The following is a 21887-nucleotide window of genomic DNA, read 5'->3' as shown; positions in this document are numbered from 1 at the left end:
CATGCATTTAGATAAGTATAACAGCCTACACAAAAATGACAAGCTATGGTGGATAATTGAGCATGAAAATACTTTGTACTACGAAAAGTGTCAAACAACAGATTTGGTATTTTTCCCATGATCTACATAGCACACAATCACTGTACAAAAAGTTTCAACCTACATGTATTATTCATATTTTTAGCCCTAGCAATTTTACAAGAAATCAGCAATTAATACACATAACCTACCTAGCTATATTTTTCCACATAACATGCATGACATATATTTTTCACAGAAAGTACATCTCAAGAATAGATCAACCAAATTGGAATCATAATTTTTTGATACATATAGGATTTACTAAACATTTCACAAGATATCAGCAATATCAAGAATTAAATAAAGCTCTACATTAAAGTATCTCAAAAATGACATGCAATATTTTTATCATGTAGATCTAGTGACAAGGAATGCAACAAAATTTGTTTCATCAATTTTGGAGCAATATAACTTGAGCTAGACATTTTACAAGCTTTTTAATCAATTTTTGAAATCATTTTCTTTAAAACTGAAATTACACCGAACCCTAACCTGCTATGTGCACCCGTGCAGTGCACCCAGAGGTGCTGCCACGCGGGACCCGTGGTCAAGCCAGGCCCACGCGTCAACTGAAGCCGAAGCAGGGGCCAACGTTGACCGGCCGGCTTTTGTCGCCAGTGAGCTTGCTGGCGGTGAGGTCACCACCAGCGACTCCCCGCTACGAGGTAGACCCGATGCGCCAAGAACGGGCACTAGAGGAGCTCAGAAGTGAGCTCGCCGGTGCGCATGGCGACACGGCGCGCTGGCATGCCTGTGTGCGGGCACTTCCTGGCCATAGCAAGGCACTGGGAGGAGCGCACGAGGTTCGCAAAGGCAAGGCGGTGCTAACGCGCGCGAAAACGGGAAGGAGAAAGGGAACGAGAAGGGGAGGTCCACAGAGCCGTGTTGCTCGGTGAGAACGGCCGTGCTTCGGCGACCAATAGCAGCCAGCTTCGAGCCTTACCACGTCGAAAGGAGACGAGCACAAGCTGCGCGAGGCCGGGGCGAAGGCGTGGCGAAGACGTAGCGAGCTCTGGTGGTCTGGCGTGGCGGGGATGGCTACTCCGGTGAGGCAGCACGGCGGTGGCAGAAGGCGGAGCGCTTGCTCTGCTTCTGGCGCAATGAGAGGAACGGGGAGAATGCACGAGAAAGGAGAGGGAGGCTCGGACAGCAGTCTTGAAGGCGGGGCGGGCCGGTCAGAACGACGCAGGCCAGTGGTGTCGCACGGCGTGCTCGCCGGCGCATGGCTGCCACGCGGCGTGCGCGCTCTGGCACGGTCAGGCATCGGCGTGGCAAATGAGCGAGGCATGGCGGAGACAGGCCGGGTGAGGTGCGGGGTAGGCCGGCTTCGCGAACTGTGCCGAAAGCGAGGCGCGAGGCCCACTAAGGTGAAATGATATTTTTCAAATTATTTTCTATTCCTATCTCATTAAATGTAAATTTTGAGCAATTTCAAAGCAGTTTTAAACTTTGGCCCAAATATAAAAGTTGCTCAAAAATTTATTCTCTACAACTTTGCTTTTAAGACCAAAGTCAAATTCCAAATAGATTTTGAATTACAAAATTAAAATCAATATTAATTCAAAACCCTAATTTTGAAGAACTGTTTTTAAAAGCAAAATTTGGCCAAAATTTAAATATAAACTTTGCTCCAAATTGTATCCTAAATATTTATAAGCTATCTTAGTGATCAACCCAAGAAATCATATCACCCAACATGAGCATGACATTTCAAATAGTTTAAGCATGACGAATTTCAATTTAATTTCAGCACCACATGAAATGATACTTCCTTTCTTTAGAATGGAATGTATAGATGCTGCTTATGCATAATGAAATGATGATTATGCTCATGAGATGGAATGTTAATGCATGCTTAACACCGAGGTGTTACACTTCATTTTCTACTCTCCCATCTTTTTCATCATCTTGTGACACACTTGATGAAGAAGGTGGATCAATCACTTGTACATCATCTCCATCATCTTTAGGCTTGATGTCTCCATCCAGAATGTTCTTCATAGCCTCCCTCAATGGTTCATCACCTACATCATCAAGATTCTCATGTGCTCCTTGGGAGCCATTAGATTTATCAAATTCCACATCATATGTTTCTTCAACCAAGCCGGTGGTATGATTAAATACTCTATATGCTTTGGACTTTGATGAGTAACCAACAAGAAAACCAATATCACAACGTCTTTGAAACTTTCCTAGGTGTTGTCGCTTCTTATAGATGTAGCATTTGGAACCAAACACCCTAAATAAGGAGACATCTGGCTTCTTCCCATTGAGCAACTCATAAGGTGTCTTGCCAAGGAACTTTTGAAGGAATAGATGGTTGGATGCATAGCATGCGGTGTTGATTGCTTCTGCCCATAGAGCTTCGGGGGTGTTGTACTCATCAAGCATTGTTCTTGCAAGAGTGATCAATGTCTGGTTCTTTCTCTCAACTACACCATTTTGTTGAGGAGTATATGTTGCGGAGACTTCATGTTTGATTCCAACTTCATCACAATAAGCTTCTATGTTTGTGTTGTCAAACTCTTTCCCATTGTCACTTCTTATATTCTTGAGCTTCACTTCAAATTCATTTTGTGCTCTCTTGGCAAACTTCTTGAAGCAAGATGCAACTTTGGATTTGTCATGAAGGAAGAATACCCATGTATACCTTGAATAATCATCAACAATCACAAGACAATATAGATTTCCTCCCAAACTCTTGTATGTTGTTGGTCCAAATAAATCCATGTGAAAGAGTTCTAGCACTCTTGCAGTTGACATGAAAGCTTTTGTTGGATGGGTATTTGCAACTTGCTTGCCGGCTTGACATGCACTACAAAGCTTGTCCTTCTCAAACTTCACATCCTTCAACCCTCTCACCAAATCATTCTTCATAAGCTTCTTGAGTGAGCTCATCCCAACATGAGCAAGTCTTCCATGCCATAGCCACCCAAGTGTTGTTTTGGTGAATAGGCATCTCTTCAAGTTTGCATCTTCAGAGGTGAAGTCCACTAGATATAGGTAGTTGTATCTAAATCCTTTGAATATCACATGATCATCATCCTTCTTGGATACAACAACCTCCTTCTTGGTAAACAAGCATTAGAAACCAAGATCACACAATTGTCCAACGGATAGCAAGTCAAAACTCAATGAAGCAACATATAGCACATTAGAGATGGAATGATCATTTGATATTGCCACTTTGCCCAATCCTTTGACCTTGCCCTTTGAATTATCTCCAAAAGTGATTCTTTCTTGTCCATCTACTTCTTCATCTAGTGAGGTGAACATACGAGGATCACCAGTCATATGTTGTGTGCAACCACTATCAATAACCCAATGACTTCCACCGGTCTTGTAGTTCACCTACACACAAGAGATCAAGCTTTAGGAACCCAAACTTGTTGAGGGCCCTTCACCTTCTCAACAAGTGACTTTGCAACCCAAATTTTCTTAGGCCTATTCTTATTTGGAGGTCCTAAGAACATCACTTTCATCTTTCCACTAGAATCGTTTCTAAGCATGTAGTAAGCATTGAAGGCAAAGGGTCTAGCATGCTTGGGCAAGGGTTGTGGTGGTGGAGTTTGGCACTCATGAGCAAAGTGGCCTTCTTGTCCACACTCAAAGCATCTCTTTGGCTTTGGCTTTAGCTTTGATTATTGTTGTTGAGATTGAGCCTTCTTCTCTTTGTTTGCTATGTACCCAATGCCACTTCTATCCATCTTCATGACGGTGTTCATTAGAAGCTCACTTTGAAGATACTTACATCTAGTGAACTTGCTCAATCCAATCTTGAGATGCTCTTTTTCCAACTTGAGCTTCTTGTTCTCTTCCTTGAGTGCATCACTACTTTTATCTTCCTTGAGTGCAACCTTGTTTCTTTCTTCCTTCAGTTTCTTGCTTTCTTCTTTTAGCTTCTCATTCTCAAGAATCAAGTTGCCATCATGATCAAGAGTTTCTAGCACAATGGTGTTGTGGGTTTTGAACTCTTCAAACTCTTTCTTTAGCTTTTCATTGTCATGCTTGAGCTTGACATACTCATCATAGTCATTGCACTCAACCACTTGCTTGCCTTTGCCACTAGATCCTTGCTCAATGCTCTCATCAATTAAATCATCACATGATGTAGCTATATCAATCTTAACAACATCATTAGTAGCATCATGTGGCTCATTAGGTAAAAATTCTTGAGCAATAACAAGAGTATCATTAGTAACCTTAAGAGTAGTGTATTCATCTTTTAGCTTGTTATGGCTAGTGATGAGCTCTTTGTGCACCCACTCAAGTTTGTCATGTTTATCTTTAAGCTCTTTCTTAGAAGATTTGAGCTCCTTGAGTTTGGATGACATAGCATCATTTTCTTCTCTAAGCTCAACACTAGCCTTTTTGGCTATCTCACATTTAGCTAAAAGAGAATCATTCTTAATCTCAAGCTTTTCATTTTTAGCTCTAGTCTTTATAATGATCTTAGTGTATTTCTTTAATAATTTAGTAAGATCATCATAAGTAGGTGACTCATAATCATCATCGCTATCACTATCACTATCATCATTATGAGCATGATCATCACCACTACTATCATCATCATGTGATACCTTGCGTTCACCCTTGGCCATAAGACATAGGTGTGTAGAGGATGATGGCGGTGGTGGTGGTGAAGATGATAAGTCAATAGCAATGGCGGCCACCTTCTCGTTGTCACTTTCATCATTGGATGATCCACTAGATGAATCAATGTCCGTGAGCCAATCACCGACGATGTAAGCCTTTCCACTCTTCTTTTTCTTGTGGAAATCCTTCTTCTTGCCATCTCTCTTCTTGTATGGCATGTTCTTATTCTTCTCATCTTCATCTTCATTGCTTGAGTCATCTTTCTTGCCCTTGTTCTTGTTCTTGAACTTGTCTTTCTTGGGCTTTGTGCATTGGTGAGCTAGATGACCAAGTTCTCCACAATTGTAGCAATCCATCTCGGAGATTGGCTTCCTTCTAGAGCTTGTGAAGAACTTCTTCTTCTTGCCATCAAACTTGATGCCACTCTTGTTGAGCTTCTTTAGCATCTTGGCGGTCTTCTTCACCATGAGATCAAGACTTTCATCATCAACTTCATCATCACTTGAGCTCTCATACTCAAGTCTTGCCTTGCCCTTCTCTTGGCTAGCTTTGAATGCTAAGTCCTTATCTTTCTTCTTGGTAGAGGATGAGTCATCTTGTGGAGTGATGTGCATGTACATCTCATGAGCATTGATCTTCCCCAAGATTTGTGTCGGTGTAGCGGTGGAAAGATTACCTTGATGTAGCACGATCACAATATGCCCATATTTGTTAATGGGGAGGACACTCAAGATCTTTCTTACAACATCAGATGGTTGCATTTGAGTGAGTCCAAGCCCATTGACTTCCTCTACAAGAACATTCAAACATGAATACATTTCATTAGCACATTCTTTAGGAAGCATTTCAAAAGAGTTGAGCTTTTTCATGACAAGATGATAGCGTTCCTCACGCTCACTCTTAGTTCCCTCATGGAGCATACAAATGTCTGACCATAGTGCATGGGCGTCTTTGTGGTTCCTCACACGATTGAACACATCTTTGCAAAGGCCTCTAAAGATAGTGTTTTGAGCCTTTGCATTCCATCTTCTCATAGTTCACCTCATCGCCTTGTAGTTTAGTAGTATCTCGAGGTTTTGGGAAGCCTTGTGAGGCGGCTCTAAGTATACCAACATCTAGAGCCTCTAGATACGCCTCCATGCAAATTTTCCAATAAGGAAAGTCATCTCCCTCAAAGATAGGAGGAGGTCCATCCCCGTGAGACATCTTGCTCTAGGCAGCTAAGCCTAAATACGTGAGCACGAGGCTCTGATACTAATTGAAAGGATCAAGATGCCCAAGAGGGGGGTGAATTGGACTAATTCTAAATTTCTTTGCAACAATTAAATCCTATGGTTAGCCCAATTAACCCCTTGTGCCTAGAAAGTGTTTCTAATTGTTCTACCGCACAAAAGACTTGCAACCTAAGTTCTAATCCTACTCTAGCATGGCAATTCTAAGAATGTAAAGACATGAATTGAATTGCACAAAGTAAATGCTCAAAGTACATAGAGAGGAAGGAACGCGGCAATGTTTTGCCGAGGTATCGGAGAGTCGCCACTCCCTACTAGTCCTCGTTGGAGCACCCGCGCAAGGGTGTAGCTCCCCATTCATCCGTGCAAGGATCAAGTGCTCTCTACGGGTTGATTCTTTGACACTCTATCATGGTGAATCACCCACAACCACTCACAACTTGAGTTGGGTCACCCACAAGCTCCGCCGGGTGACCACCGAACTCCCAATCACCACCAAGCCATCTAGGTGATAGCGATCACCAAGAGTAACAAGCACGAACTCTCACTTGACCACGACAAGCCTAATGAGAAGGTGGATGCACACTTTGCTACTCTTGATCTTCACTAATGAGGGCTCTCTTTGGGATTCTCAAATCTCAATCACCTCACTAGGACCATTGCTCTTCTTGGCACTCTCTAAGGTGTTTCTCAGCTGTTGAAAAGAGCAAAAGTACCCCCACACATGAGTGGAAGTGATATTTATAACATCGACTGAAAAACAAACTGTTATGTGCCTCTGCGGGGGGACCGGACGCTCCGGTCATGTTGATCGGACGCTCCAGTCAGTATACCCTGAACTCCAGTGTTTACAGTGTGACCGCACATGTTCGGTCATGTTTTTCCCTCTCTAGAACCTTACTGGAGTCGACCGAATGCTGGCCCTTAGCGTCCGGTGGCATGACCTCACAGCGTCCGGTCACTTCCAGATGCTTTCACCTTGGTCAAATGAACTCATTGGACCTTGAGCCAGCGTCTGGTCACACCGGAGCCAGCGTCCGGTCAATATTTGACCCTCCATTCACTTCCAACTCTCGAACATATGTGAATGAAGTTTGCTCCATTGGATCAAAGGGCTATTGTGGAGCTACCTAGTGCTAGTTTTAACAAGTGTGCACCACACCTAACTCACTAGACTCACCTAGGTCAAGCTACCCGTTCATACCCTCCTTAATAGTACGACCAAAGGAAAAACAAAGTCCTAAACTACTCTAATTGTCTCTCTAACTCCAATCGACACTTAGAACTAGTCCATCTTTAATCTTGTCATCCATCCTTTGAAAACTAAAATGATTTCCATCATAGGGGCATGACAACCATGATTGCCCAATCGATCTCCATTACCGTGACCTAACTCAATTGTTTCTGCAAAACACACATTAGTCACAGTAATCATGTATTGTCATTAATCACCAAAATCCAACTAGGGGCCTAGATGCTTTCAACCATGAAGGTCAGGCTCAAAGCCCGATGGCTCTAGAATGTTGTTGACAAGGGCACCGACAATAAGGAATATGACATGTCAGCATTGGAGGCTATCCTCGCTACTATACCGGCAGGAGTATAGGGAGCCATTGGGGGTGAAAAGCTTTGCTAAGGAGGCGTGGGAGGCTATTGTGGTGATGCGCATCGGTTCTGACCGCACAAAGAAGGCGACAGCCCAGCTTCTGAAGTGGGAGCATGCAAACCTCAAGTTCAAGGATGGTGAATCAGTGAAGGATTTCTCCATCCACCTGCAGACGCTCATCAGCAAGCTAAAGAGCCATGACATCACCATCGATGAAGAGGAGGTGGTCTCAAAGTACCTCCACTCTGTGCCAGCAAAGTACATCCAGATCGCTCTCTCCATAGAGACGATGCTGGACTTGTCCACCCTCACCATTGAGGATGTGATAGGCCATCTGCGGGCAGTGGACAAATGCCTGGAGCAGGCGACAACAACAAAGGATAGCGGCAAACTGCTGCTGACAGAGGAGGAGTGGGTTGCTTGGAGGAATTCCGTTGTAGCCTCCTCTAGCCGTGGTGGCGATGGCAAGCACCGCGGCAAGGCTTCTTTGGAGAAGAAGAAGTGGGTCAACCCCAATGCCTACCAACGCTGTGGGAAGACGGATCATTGGGCATGAGAGTGCCCAAATTGCAAGCAGGAGAAGAAGGCTAAGGCTCATCTAGGCGTAAGCTGATGATGATGATGAGGCCACTTTCCTGATGGTGATGTTCTGTGCACTACACGACGTCGAGGCCGAGGAGAAGAGAGAGGTGACGACGATGGAAGGACCTAGGAAGGTCCTAAAGGCTGTCAACCTCAATGAACCATGCGCCCAAGTCCACCTTGGACGTGTGGGCGGCGAGCAAGAGCAGCGATGGTATCTGGACTTTGGTGCCAGCAACCACATGATGGGCTCCAAGGCAGCCTTCTCTGAGCTTGACGACGATGTTACCGGTACGGTGAAGTTTGGTGATGGCTCAAGGGTGGCTATCCAAGGGCGTGGCACCATCATCTTTAGGTGCTAGAATAGGGAGCACCACGTGCTAACGGATGTATATTACATCCCACAGCTGCATTCAAGCATCATCAGCATTGGCTAGCTGGATGAGCATGGTAGCGTGGTACTGATCAAGGACGGAGTCCTTAGGATCAAGGACCTAGGAGCAGTGACTTCTCACCAAGGTGAAGATGTCCTAGAACTAGTTGTACCTTCTCGACCTAAAGGTACAGCAGCCGGTGTGCCTGGCGATAAGGCACACCGAGGAACCATGGCTGTGGCATGCCCAGGTTCGGACATCTTAGCTTCGACACGCTTGGTCGGCTAGAGAAGATGGTTCGAGGGCTACCCCACATCATGCACGTAGGTGAGCTATGTGACAGCTGCCTGGCCAAGAAGTAGAGGAGGCTGCCATTCCCAAAGGTGGCCAAGTATTGCGCGGTGGATGCTCTCGAGATTGTCCACGACGACCTCTGTGGGCCGATCACGCCAGGCACAAACGGTGGTCGACAGTACTTCCTTCTGCTCGTGGATGATTATAGTCGCTACATGTGGCTGCAACTCCTGATGAGCAAGGACAAAGTGGTAGCGGCAATCAAGAAGTTCAAGATGCGTGTGGAGGCTGAGAGCGGCAAGAAGCTCCGCATGCTGAGGACTGATCATGGCGGCTAATTCACTTCGGTGGAGTTCGCTATGTACTATGTGGATCAGGGTGTGGTATGACACCTCACCGCACCATACTCGCCACAACAGAATGGCGTGGTGGAGCGACGAAACCAGATGGTGGTTGGCATGGCTCGATCCATGATGAAGGCCAAAGGTATGCCGGTAAGGTTCTAGGGATGAAGTGGTGACCACTGGCGGTGTTCATCCTCAACCGCGCGCCCACCAAGGCCCTGATAGGGAAGACACTGTTTGAAGCTTGGTATGGGCGTAAGCCAAGCGTGTCCTTCCTTCGGACATTCGGCTGCATCGGCCATGTCAAGAAGACGAAGCCGATCCTCACCAAGCTAGGAGGATAGGAGCACACCGATGGTGTTCCTAGGCTACATGGAGGGTACCAAGGTGTACCGGCTCTATGACCCACACGGAGGCAAGGTACTTGTCTCGGCATGATGTCGTGTTCGACTGAGAAGGCGGCTTGGGACTAGAACAGTCCGAGCACAGGGGAAGCTAGCGGCTTCACCAGCACCTTCGTCGTCGAGCACTTGGTCATCTACTGGTGGTGGAGACAGTAGGGAAGAGGTGCCAAGCACTTCCGGGAGGGGTGCCGAGCACTCCAGTGACAGAGCCGAGCACTCCTAGGGAGGTGCCAAGCACTCTAGGAGAGGTGCCGAGCATTCCAGGAGTGGAGCCAGGAGATCCTGAAGTGGTGGCGACCACTCCAGGATAGGTGCCGAGCACTCCCATAGCAGAACCGAGGGGTCTTGCATTGGTGCCGACTACTGCAAGACGGGTGCCGAGCCCTACAGGAGGGGTGCAGATCACTCCAAGAGTGGTGACAAGCTATCTAGGAGTAGTGCTGAGCACTACAACCGGGGTGGCGAGCACTCTAGGTGCTGTGTCGAGCATTCCAGGCGGAACAGGGAACTCCATCGACTCCGATCGAGTTCGCCTCACCTCCAAGTGACATCACTAAGTTCGTGGATGCCTTCCACGAAGGTGAGGAGGTATAATTCCGTAGGCTAGATGACATCATCGGCGGCACAGGGCCCTTAGGCCTAGCGGGTCGGCTGCTCAATGACCAAGAGCTGCTACTCGTCAGTGCAGAGGTACCACCCACGTTCACATTGGCCAAGCGCAATGGAAATTAGGCGATGGGCGATGCTGGAGGAGATGAAGGCGATCGAGGAAAACGAGACTTGGGAGCTCGTTGATCTACCTCCAGGATACCGTCGGATCAGCCTAAAGTGGGTGTACAAGGTCAAGCGGGATGAACACGACGCCATTGTATAGCACAAGCCATGTCTCGTCGCCCGAGGCCTTATTCAGCACGAGGGCATCGACTTTGAGGAAGTCTTTGTGCTAGTAGCGTGCATGAAGTCTGTCCGTTTGCTACTAGCCCTGGCAGCAGCAAAGGACTGGTGCAGTCCATCATCTAGACGTAAAATCGGCCTTCCTCAATGACGAGCTGACAGAGACGGTCTTCGTCAGGCAACCTCTAGGTTTCGCCATCAAGGGAGCGGAGCACAGGGTGTGCTGACTACACAAGGTGCTCTACGGGCTAGCGGCAGGCCCCACAAGCATAGAACGCCAAGCTTGATGCCATGCTGGGCAAGCTTGGGTTCCAGCGGTGCGCAACCTGAGCATGCGCTCTACACGCAGCGCGAGGGAAGGAAGAGCTTGTCGTCGGCGTGTATGTAGACTACTTGATCAGTCACCGGTGCCGCATGCAGAGGACATCGATCAGCTTCAAGTGTGAGATGGAGGCTCATTTTCGAATGAATGATCTCGGCGCACTCTCCTACTACCTCGGCATTGAGGTGAGACAGGGGAAGGAGGCACTCACAGCTCGGTCAGAGCGCGTACGCCTCTAAGCTGTTGGAGCAGAGCAGCATGGCTAAGTGCAAGCCATGCATGACTCCGATGGAGGAGCGGCTGAAGCTGACGAAGGCCAGCACCGCGACTGAAGGTGGATGCAATACTATACCGGAGCATCGTCAGCGGTCTACGCTACCTAGTCCACACGAGGCCGGACATTGCGTTCGCCATGGACTATGTCAGTCGCTTCATGGAGGATCCTCGAGAGGATCACTGGGCTGCGGTGAAGCGGCTGTTGCGCTACGTCAAGGGGACGGTGGATCAAGGGATCATCTTCTCCAAGACAGGCGGAAGTAGGTTGTAGCTCACTGTGTTCAGCGATGCAGACATGGCGGGGGACATCGTCGGACGGCGAAGCACCTCTAGCGTGCTCGTCTTCCTTGGGTCAGCTCCAATTTCATGGCTGTCGTTGAAATAGAAGATGATGGCGTTGTCTACATGCGAGGCAGAGTACGTAGCAGCGGCCACAGCGGCGTGCAAAATTGTGTGGCTACGTCGGCTGCTGGGCGAGCTGACTGATGCGGAAGCTCACCCACCAGCACTGATGGTGGACAACCAGCCCGCCATCGCCCTCGCAAAGAATCCGGTTCTCCACGACCGGAGCAAGCATATTGAAGTGAAGTTCCACTTCCTCAAAACTGTGTCGATGGAAGGCAGATCATCATCGAGTTCATCGAAACTGGTCGGTAACTCGCGGACGTCCTCACCAAGCCGCTCGACCGTCTTCGACTCACGGAGCTGAGGAAGATGATCTGCATGGAGGGGGTTCAAGGGTAGCACAAAGATTAGGGAAAGAATTGTTAGATAATCTTCTGCATCTCTTGTGTGAATGCGCAACAGGTGAAGGCGGCTCCGAAAAGGGCTCCGTGTTGCTGCACTGTAGCAGTTGCAGGGGCAGGCGCCGAACGGCTCACCTGCCACACTGTAGCCACAGCAGGGGCGGCGCGAAAGTCAGCCCTGCTGTCACATGTAATCACTGTAGCAGCATGACATCTATACTAGGACTAGATGGATAGAGTTGTATAAATAGTTTGCCACTGCAACTCAGTAAAGAGCGAGTTCAGATTTGCCATCTTCTATACAGAGCTCCTGGCCAATGCTGGTGTCTCTGCTGAGTGTGTATGCTCTGTTCTCCCTCCCTTCTTCTACCACTAGCCATAGCAGTGTGGTCGGCAACGATAGTTCGTTGTCGGATATCTCTGAATCAGAGATCGAGGGGCTAACATAATTTACACCTGGTAACCCCTCCGTAAATTGATGCACCACGAGAAAATCCACTGCTTTTCCTGTATAACAATATATATTATGTCTGTCCATTTGCAAATGAGTTGATTTCTAGTTCATAAATAATATGGAAATTAACATGAAATTTTAATTTTGACCACGTGCCTTCTAAGCGATGCAACATATTCTTGTCGTGACATATGCTTCATCTCTTCCGGTTCTTTTTCATAGTTGCTCATCTAAGCATGAAAAAGAAATCATATGATATCCAAAATATGCGGTAAAGGGAAACGTATAAATCTAGAGAAGTAATAGAGGATATAAGTAAATACTGGAAAATTTGTAGTTGTTGTAGTGCCCCAGTACTTGAGAGCAGCTAAATCGTAAGCCTTGGCAGCTTTCTCTTCTTTATCATATCCACCTTGAATGCATGAAATCCATATTTAGATACACCCAACAAGAACAGATGTACTATTCATTGCAATTCGACATAAATATTTCTTACCTACATATACTGAATTAAATGAGTCCATGGATTATGATTACCAATGTGGAAAAAATCTAGGTTAGCTCAGGAAAATCAAAACCTTTATAAAACAATATGGACATATGATGGAACGTAGTAATTTATTTAAATGTTTTACCTTGTCTACCTTTGCGAGTCTGACCTTCCCTTCTCTATTGTCCCAAAGATGGGCTTCATACCTTCCTGTCCATCTATGCCTATTGAGAACAAAACAAACAAAAAATGTGCCACAAGATGATGTAAAAAATGTGCCACAAGATGGTGATAAAGATGGGAGAGTAGAAAATGTGCCACAATATGACCTTCCCTTCTGCAGCTATTGTCCCAAAGATGGGCTTCATACCTTCCTGTCCATCTATGCCTATTGAGAACAAAACAAACAAAAAATGATGTAAAAATATTCTGCAAAAAGGATGAAGAAACATGACAATCGGTATGACAACGTTGGAAAATATATACATGTCATTACTACAGATTTAGTGCCCTTTGATAAAGAAACTAGCAAGAAGTGGTGATTGGAAAGAATAAAAATCACAACTAACAATACTTTTTTACCATATGCAACTTGTGATTTAGTCATTAAAATCAAGAAGGTTCCTTATACGAATGATCAGTGAAGAATAGATACAACAATCTAGCAAAAATAAAAACATCGTCATGGGTTCATCCAAAATAGACGGGATGAATCAGAAGGAGAGCAGAGCACAGGCTTCGGTGCATCCAAAACAGGGAGGAATGTGTGTTTTGAAACAGCACAAGAACTGTTCATAAGATTATTAAACTTAGCAACAAGAGTAGAGTCGATGTCCTCTTATAATAATTTACAAAAGCACGCATTCCTGAAGCAATATAACAATAACAAATTCCAAAGCTGAAGAAACAATCTACTGATGATAAGGGAAAAAGGAATTTGTCAATCCGATCCGAATGAAGCTAGAAACGCCACAAGAATCAAAGCAAAGGGGTCCAGCACCAGCAACTGTATCACATGCATCTAGACAGAAATCAAAAGCAGCAATACCATTCTAAGAGATTATTACTAAGTAGCAGGAAAACAGAAACACGAAGAGCTTTTATGAGAAACAAAATCAAGAACGAACTTTGTGACGCCGCGATAAATAGACGTCCGCTGCCCGAATGTGTCCACCGAGGCCTTCCTCTGCTGCGTAGTGTCCACCAAAACGGTGCCACCGCTCTCCCCGCCGTCGACCACCTTCCTGCTCCCCTCAGGCGACGACGTCGCCGTCGTCGCCAGCAGCCATGGAGTCGACCCCCGCAGGTGCCGGCGCCGGCTGTCTGCGCAGCCAGTTCTTGATCATTGACAGCCCGATAGAGCTTGCGCCGCTCCCGGCGGCGAACGGCCTAGCGGCCAGCGGAGCCGGCGGCTCCTGCAAGCCGTGGAAGTTTTCCAGCTTTGGTGCCTCGGCATCTTCTTCGCCTTGGGGCGGCAGCGGGTGCAGGACGGCGTCGGCGGCGCCGGAGAACGAGGCGAAGCCCAGCCGGCCAGTTGTTGGTGGAACCCATCTTGGAACGCAGTAGCACTACTGCTTATCCTAGGGACGAGAGATAGGAGAGAGGTGGCTGTTGTCGTCTTTATGTACTGCAGCAAGCCCTAGATAGACTCTTCCTGTCTAGTCTTGCAGCGTAGGAGTCCGCTGCTGTTGTCACGGCGTAGAGAGAGAGAGGGGAAAGGAAAGGATAGGGATTGCGAACACTACCTCAGATCTAAATATCAATGTCGGTTCATAAACCTCTTCACTGTCGGATTTTAAATCGATAGTGGCATACCGGCTAGTGATGGGAGGTTAACATCACTCTCGGTTCTTAAAAACCAACAATAACCTACATGAAACAGTGTCGGTTTCTGGCTTCACCTGACAGTGTCTAGTTGAACAACACTACCGGTTTATAGTCCCAACCGACAGTGATGGTTGCTTCAAGAGTAGTTGGTTCTTGGCTCAAGCCAACAATGTTGAGCAAGCCTACACTGTCGGTTCATGGCTCAAGCCGGCAGTGTTGAGCTAGCCAACACTAGTCAGGTTGATGGATCAAGCCGGCAGTGTTTTGTAAGACAACACTGTTGGTTCGTTGCTAACCAGGTAGTGATGGCCCATTCACATTTTATTGTTTTATAATTGATTTTAATTTATATTTTTTCGTGGAATTAGGTTTCGCTTTATATACTGCTACATAGATGACATGTCCATCAATATTAAACATTACAAATGTTACTGGTTACAGTTTAAATGTTCTTATCCAGATCTCGATCCCTCAAAATAAAAAAGAAATATTCTCGGACTTCACAGATTGTGCAATGTTTCTCGGACTTCTTACAATAATCTAGCGAGCCGCTCTGGGTCCATACTGATCCTTGTACCTCACGGATTGTGCAATGGAAAATACTCCATCTTTTTCCAATACCTTAGCTAAGATGAATTTTGCGAGCTTCCGATTGCAGTGCGACGATCTCCATGTCTAACAGCCTTTGGTGGTTATATTTCTTGCACTGTCGTTCAAAAAATATGATATCCAAAGAGGAATAGTAAATCATTTTGTTGAATTATTAACAGACATAAATGAAATGGGAATTATACACACCAACTTATTGGCTTCTTCCTGATTTCCCGCCGATGTAGCGAAGCATTGCCCACATTACATAAAACCATGCATTCATTGTTTTCCGCTGGCTGTGACAGGTACTTCACCTCCATTTCGACAACCTTGAATGGGACTGACTGTCCCACCGATATGTCTTCTTCGGACACTGAGCAACATTAAAGGAAGAAACATTAGAAAGCGGTATGTGTGATTAGAGAATAATATGTTATTAGGATCGCTTACTAATTCAGCACTGCCACCAGTGCATCCAGATGATGAAATGGTTTTTTCTTCAAGTCCCACACCTCGATCAGATTTTTGGCAAGATTGACACAAATAAAGATGAAATGGTTGCTACAATCATAGAATCTTAATTATCGAATAATCTTAACGAAAAAGAAGCATAAAATTAAAAGCCGAGAACAGATACTCGTAGTTGTAGGCTAGAAGTATGTGGGTTTTCTTCTTCATCGTGAATTCATCGAAAACAGCAATCAATCTCTGTTTTAGGCCTTCCACGTCACATCCATAGAGGCCTAGAGATGTCCTCTCATTGACTCGCAAGGGGTCCAAGAAGCCTATGTAATCCCATTTGCTTTTTAGAATGCAAAATTTTGCTATACACCTACATAAAATCATGGGAAGTGCTCAAAAGTTAACAATTTGTCTCAAGAGAGTAGTTAATTGTAATATCGTGCGTGTAGGGTACTTACATAGTACACAGTGTCAACATTTGAACATTGAGAGAGCGTTTCTGGTATAGCTGGAACAAGCACTCCCACTCGACATCGAACTTCTCTTCTTCAGGATAATGGAAAATATGTGGCGAACAGATAATAACCTCAAAACCAAAGTCGTACATCTCTGTTGCTTGAGCCATGTAATATTCATGCAACTGGCGCATATATGTTGTCAAATTTTTATACTCGTCATCGGGAACCAAAAGATTGCTCCTTTCATACTTCATTGCCGGTGTTCCCGTCCCTTGTGCATCATAATAGATGTCCGCAGCCTCTTCTATGGTTAATCCTAGGTGGTCTTCGACGTACTTCTATATGTTCCTTAAGTCTTTATTGTGTATTTCTTTGTCTCTTGTTGTAGCGTATTTATTCTGTGTTTGCCTTTCGAATTCGAACTTCAACAAATACGAAGGCAGTGAGGCACAGAGATTGAAGAAACTAACACAATCTTCCTTCGAGATGTGTTCTGTAAATTTTTCTTTCATCAAGGTGGTAATGCTGCCACTGAACAACCTTTTTCTTTTGTGTTGGTCCACTTTGGGAGCATTAGCGACCGAATCCAAGGACCTTTTCTGCGACTGCGAGGATGTCCTTGATCTTGTTTTGGGCTGAGATGGAGGAGGAGGAGGAGGATGACAACGAGAATTCTATTTTCCCGACGCTGATGAAGATGGAGGAGGAGGGGGAGGAGGAGGAGTCTCTTTTATCGGGGCTAATGAAGATGGAGTCGGACGAGGAGGAGTAGAAGGAGACCTCTAGTCTTCTCAGGGGTGATGGCTTCGGATGAGGAGGGGAGTGATCTCTATTGGGAGATGGTGAGTGATCATCGCAGGTGGGTGAAGACTCGTAGTCGTCCTCATCATCATAGGACAATTGATGGTCAAGCTTAATGAAGCGCTTGCACCAGGACACTTGAGAGCCCTTGTTTTGACCAAGTTTCGGCCTGTCTTCCGCTACAGGGGTACTCAATGAGTATCTTGTTAAACTTCTTATCAAGTATTCTATCAATGGTGACGCGAGCGTACCCCTGTGGAATTGGGCTGGCCATTAATTGTCCCGTCTCCTGTAGGCCAGGCCAGGCCAAGCGCCACCTTGTCCTTTGTCCATTCCTGACGGATGTACAACTTGACATTGACGGGTCCAGTGATGCCGTCCACCGGATGAGGCACATTCGCCTCTTCTTCGTCGAGCGGGGTCGATCCGCAGCTGTTGCGACCCCTAAACTATGGGCTAATGACAGTAGGAGTAGGGTTTTGTGGTACTCCTGACCCCTTGGACAGCAAAATTTGCTCGACTCAAGCTTCAAAAGTCGCCTCAATCCGTGCTTCCATTCTGTCTTCCATCTCTTTTAGTCGCCTCAAATACTCTGCCTCCTGTTCCGCTCTACTCCTCGAGCGACTCCGGTAAGTGTTAAATTCTTGGGGGAATGCTAGTTTCCAAGGAACAACACCGGTTCCTCTAGTGCGACCAGGGTGCTCCTTGGTTCCGAGTGCTTGGGTGAGCGCGTCTTTCTCCCTATTAGAAGTGCGAGTCCCTTGTCTCACCTCCTCAGTTACCTGGGAGATCCTCTAGATGAGTTCGCTCATAGGTTCATTTGTGGAGCTAAAGCTCCTATCCTCGACGTGCCGTACATTCCTCCCTATATAGTATAATACCGATCTAGGCTCCTAATCGGCTATCTCAACCTGAACGCCTTCCTCAGCAAGGCGATCCATCTTGTGAAGTTCTACTTCAAATTTAGGACATCTTTTTGGTGTAGCCACAAGAGCCAAGATGATGAGGATTCGTCGCTTTCTGCGAGTTCTCCTTATTCTTCCTGCTCAGTGGTAAGTACTCCTTGGATAACCTGTATTCCTTGAAATGCTGCCAGAAGTCCTTCTGCTTGCTAAACAGTCCACCATCAAAATCTGGCTCTTTATTTTAGAGGACAAAATTCTTGTACAATGTCCCCTTGAAATTCTTGAAGCATGTCCCCATGATTTCTTTTGCTTTTTTCCCTGACTAACTCCCTGTCATACTCGGTTGGGAAAGTGAAATACTCTAGGATCTTGACATCCCATATGTAATCCTTCTCACTTTCGGGAAGCATCCACGGGTCATCATCTTTCCCAATCCACTTCCTGTACCTAATAGGATGAAGTCCCTAACAAGTAACCCGAGGATAGTCTTGTATTTGGTCAAAGCTATAGGCGGTGAGAGTGGATTCCAAATTCATCGAACTCAGTAATGTGCTAGTGTGCATTCCTACCAACAGGAATCTTTGACACGCCTCGCTTGGATCTGGCCTTCCTGCTACCCGAACCCTCTGGCTCCTCGGCCGGCGGAGGCTCCTACTAGAGACACCAAGTAAGCTATGACCCTCTCAATTGATTAGCGTGTGTGGCTACATAGTCACATGATACCAAAGTTACCTGGCCATCTTGGTCATTTTGACCCAGATCGAGCAGGCCGGATGGGGTCCATGGCTGCTCGTTCTCACCGACCTGATTGACACCATCACCGTTTGTCGGATCATGCGGCTCTCCCGTCCCAGCGATATCAGCCGCTTCTTGTTGCCGATCTAGTTCTTCGGCGAATGGGGTAACAGGTGACGATGAGTCATGGCTGTGACACGATCATGGTTAGTTTTGGCCACGGACAACTACTAATAGCATATGTTCATATATATATAATATGTTTAATGCAAAGTCTAATAATAAGTCCACATACAACAAAGTCAAATAATAGCATATGTTCACCTAGAACAAATTCATTGTTTGATTGACCACATACAACAAAGTCCACCTACTGTTCTACTGAAACTAAGCCTACATCAACTTCCAAATAAGAAAAGCGATGATCATAGCCATAAATAAAAGCATGACATCTTTCCAAGACCAAGGAGCATTTCTCCTAATCTTCACATCTCCAGCGGGTGGCTTCTCTTCGATCTCCAGTGCCAGCGGATGGCCATGGTTTGCATTCATTGGACCATAGTAGGCCGGTTGCCCATGGTTTGCAAGGTAGGCCGGATGACTATAGTAGGCCCTCAAAGCTTCAGCTTCTGTGTTGTATTTTTTGTGCAAATTACCAGGGTAGCGATTGACTTGAGCATAGCAATCTTCCCAGGTTCGATAAATCCCAGGCATGTGACCAACATGCACTACATACCATGCCATGGTTGCCTATACATTTAAGTAAATTAGGTTGTCATTCAAACATGATGTATTCTTATACAATTTAATATATTTACGAATAACACACAACCATTGCATAGATAGGAGTGTTTGGAAAACAGCTATTCACGTGCCTTAGTAATAGTTGTTAGATGTAGGAAAGATATAAAGAATATTTTTTATTCAGTTAAAAACCAAATGATGATTTAGAGAGCCAGTTTAAGACTTTTGGATATACTCCTAGAGATGTCTCACAGTCTTCAATCTCACTATAAATCCGCCAACCATCGGCGCGAGGTTCTTTCACAAGTATTAGTGCAGGTAAGCATCTTTCCAAATTAGTGATACTTTGATCTGAAACTTACATTGTTGGTAGGGGCAAATATGCATCTCATACTATCCCAGGAAAGTGACATGCAAAAACTCATAATAAGATAGGATTGTTGGAAAATATTCCTAGTTTAATGCACAAGGCTACGTAACTATGTATTACTTGTAATCTTGCATAAGTTAATAATTATGCATCTTTATGCTGATAGCATGGAGAATTCTATGACAAGTTTGGACATATATTAGTTCTATAGGTCTAAAGTATATATACTCTATCCTCACATCCAAAAACATTGTGCATTGGTGGCACAGTTCCAAAAACATTGAGTATCCGCCTGATGGGAGCGCAGTTGCAATTGCAAGCTACAAGGTGAGGCCAGCCATTGGTTTCACATATGTATCCGGCCAAGCTCCAATGATGCACAAGATGGTTTCACAGAGAAAACGTAAGTTTGTTTCACAGAGAAAATGCAAGTACTCCAAAAACAAACTACCATTAACCTTCAGAGAGCAATTTCTGTCAAGTATTACGAGTCCCTGCTATGTTTATCTTGGTAACCAAAAATAAAATTATGCTTTTGTTCTTATCAGTATATTGATGAATTGAGCTGAGCAACATGCTACTAAGTAACAATGTACTACTTACTAGCAATGCGTCCAAAAACACAAAGAAACAGACAGCACACACTATGTGGCAAACCTACGTTCTAGCATTCACAGCTACATGATCAAACTGTATGACAGCACACATTGCATGATCAAACTGATTCAAGTAAGCAGCTTGTGGGACATTTCATCTGACACATAGCTGGGCAGTGAGCCACGCACTCACCGTGGGGGTGGGAAAGCAGCTGTCCATGCGCTCCTAAAGGCCTCGGCGGTGGGACGGACGGCGCGGTGCTCCGGCTTAGGGCGGTGGACGGCGTGGGGCGGATGCTCCGGCGTGGGGCGGTGGACGACGTGGGGCGGTTCTCCGGCACGAGGGGAGGGGTTGGTGTGGGGTTGAAATGAATTGGGATAATTTCAACCCGCGCTACTTTTATAGTAGTAGCTCATCACTGCCGGTTCTGCTTGTAAACCGATAGTGATGGGGCACATCACTGCCGGGTCACTCCCAAAACCGGCAGTGATGTGTTGTAGCAGTTATGTGTTAAGTTAGGTGTTAAGTAGGATAAGTTTATGTTTTCTTTCGAACTCCTCCTACTGGCGCAACGGTTAAGACCCCTCAACTTAGCCCCCGAGACCCGTGTTCGAGTCCCAGGTGGCCCAAATTTTTTTGTTCTATTTTATAAATTATTAATTTATTTCGGGAAATAGCTCATCACTGCCGGTTTTGCTTGCAAACCAACAGTGATGGGGTACATCCCTACCGGGTCATTCCCCAAACCGGCAGTGATGTTGTGTAGCAGTTAGGTTAACTTAGGTGTTAAGTAGGATAAGTTTTCATTTTCTTTCGAACTCCTCCTACTGGCGCAATGGTTAAGACCCCTCAACTTAGCCCCCGAGACCCGTGTTCGAGTCCCTAGGCGGACCAAATTTTTTTGTTCTATTTTATAATTTTTAAGCGACCTAAAGGTCAAAAGGAAAAAGTAAATAACCCTATGGCACACATCCTATACTAGCGCAGCGGTTAAGTCTCTGAACTCTGCAGCCCGAGACCCGCGCTCGAACCCGAGGACTGGCATAATTTTTTTTAATTTTTTATATATCACTACCGGTTTTCAAAATAAATCGACAGTGATAACCAGTATCACTGTCGGTTTATTCTCATCAATGCCGCTTTTTTGAAACCGACAGTGATGTTTATATATATTAAAAATTTTCTTTTATATACTGAATAATAGAAGCATATGTATTCTTATGTCGAAATGGCTTGAAATTTTTTTGGCAAGCTTGTACACCCAAATTAAGACCCCACACAGGATCTTAGGTTTTTCTGATTAGTTTTTTTATTTATTATATTTTTCTATGTGCTGAATGAGACAAAAGAGGGTGAATTTCATCTTGGACCTAATAGATTTTTTCATCCATCTCCACAAAATTCTTATCCCTAGGGCACATTAGAGACCGTGTAAAAGTTTGGCACCATTCCGGATTTTTTCATGGATAGACTCAATTCAACCTATCATTAATCGGTATCGTCGCGCGGAAAATTCAATTAAACATCAGAAAGTAGCAAACCATCTCCGAAAAATCCCAAACTTGGCGTTTCCTTCACACGTGTCACGTGCAAGCCTAAGAAAAAGTTTGAGACGAATACGACAACGGAATACCTATGAACCATAGAAACCTTGATAACCTATATGTATAGTCATGGTTCGATGAAAAGGCACGTGTACCTC

This window comes from Miscanthus floridulus, chromosome 10, assembly GCF_019320115.1.
Source record: "Miscanthus floridulus cultivar M001 chromosome 10, ASM1932011v1, whole genome shotgun sequence".
NCBI classification, from domain to species: domain Eukaryota; kingdom Viridiplantae; phylum Streptophyta; class Magnoliopsida; order Poales; family Poaceae; genus Miscanthus; species Miscanthus floridulus.
Note: the sequence above shows the minus strand (reverse complement) of the source record.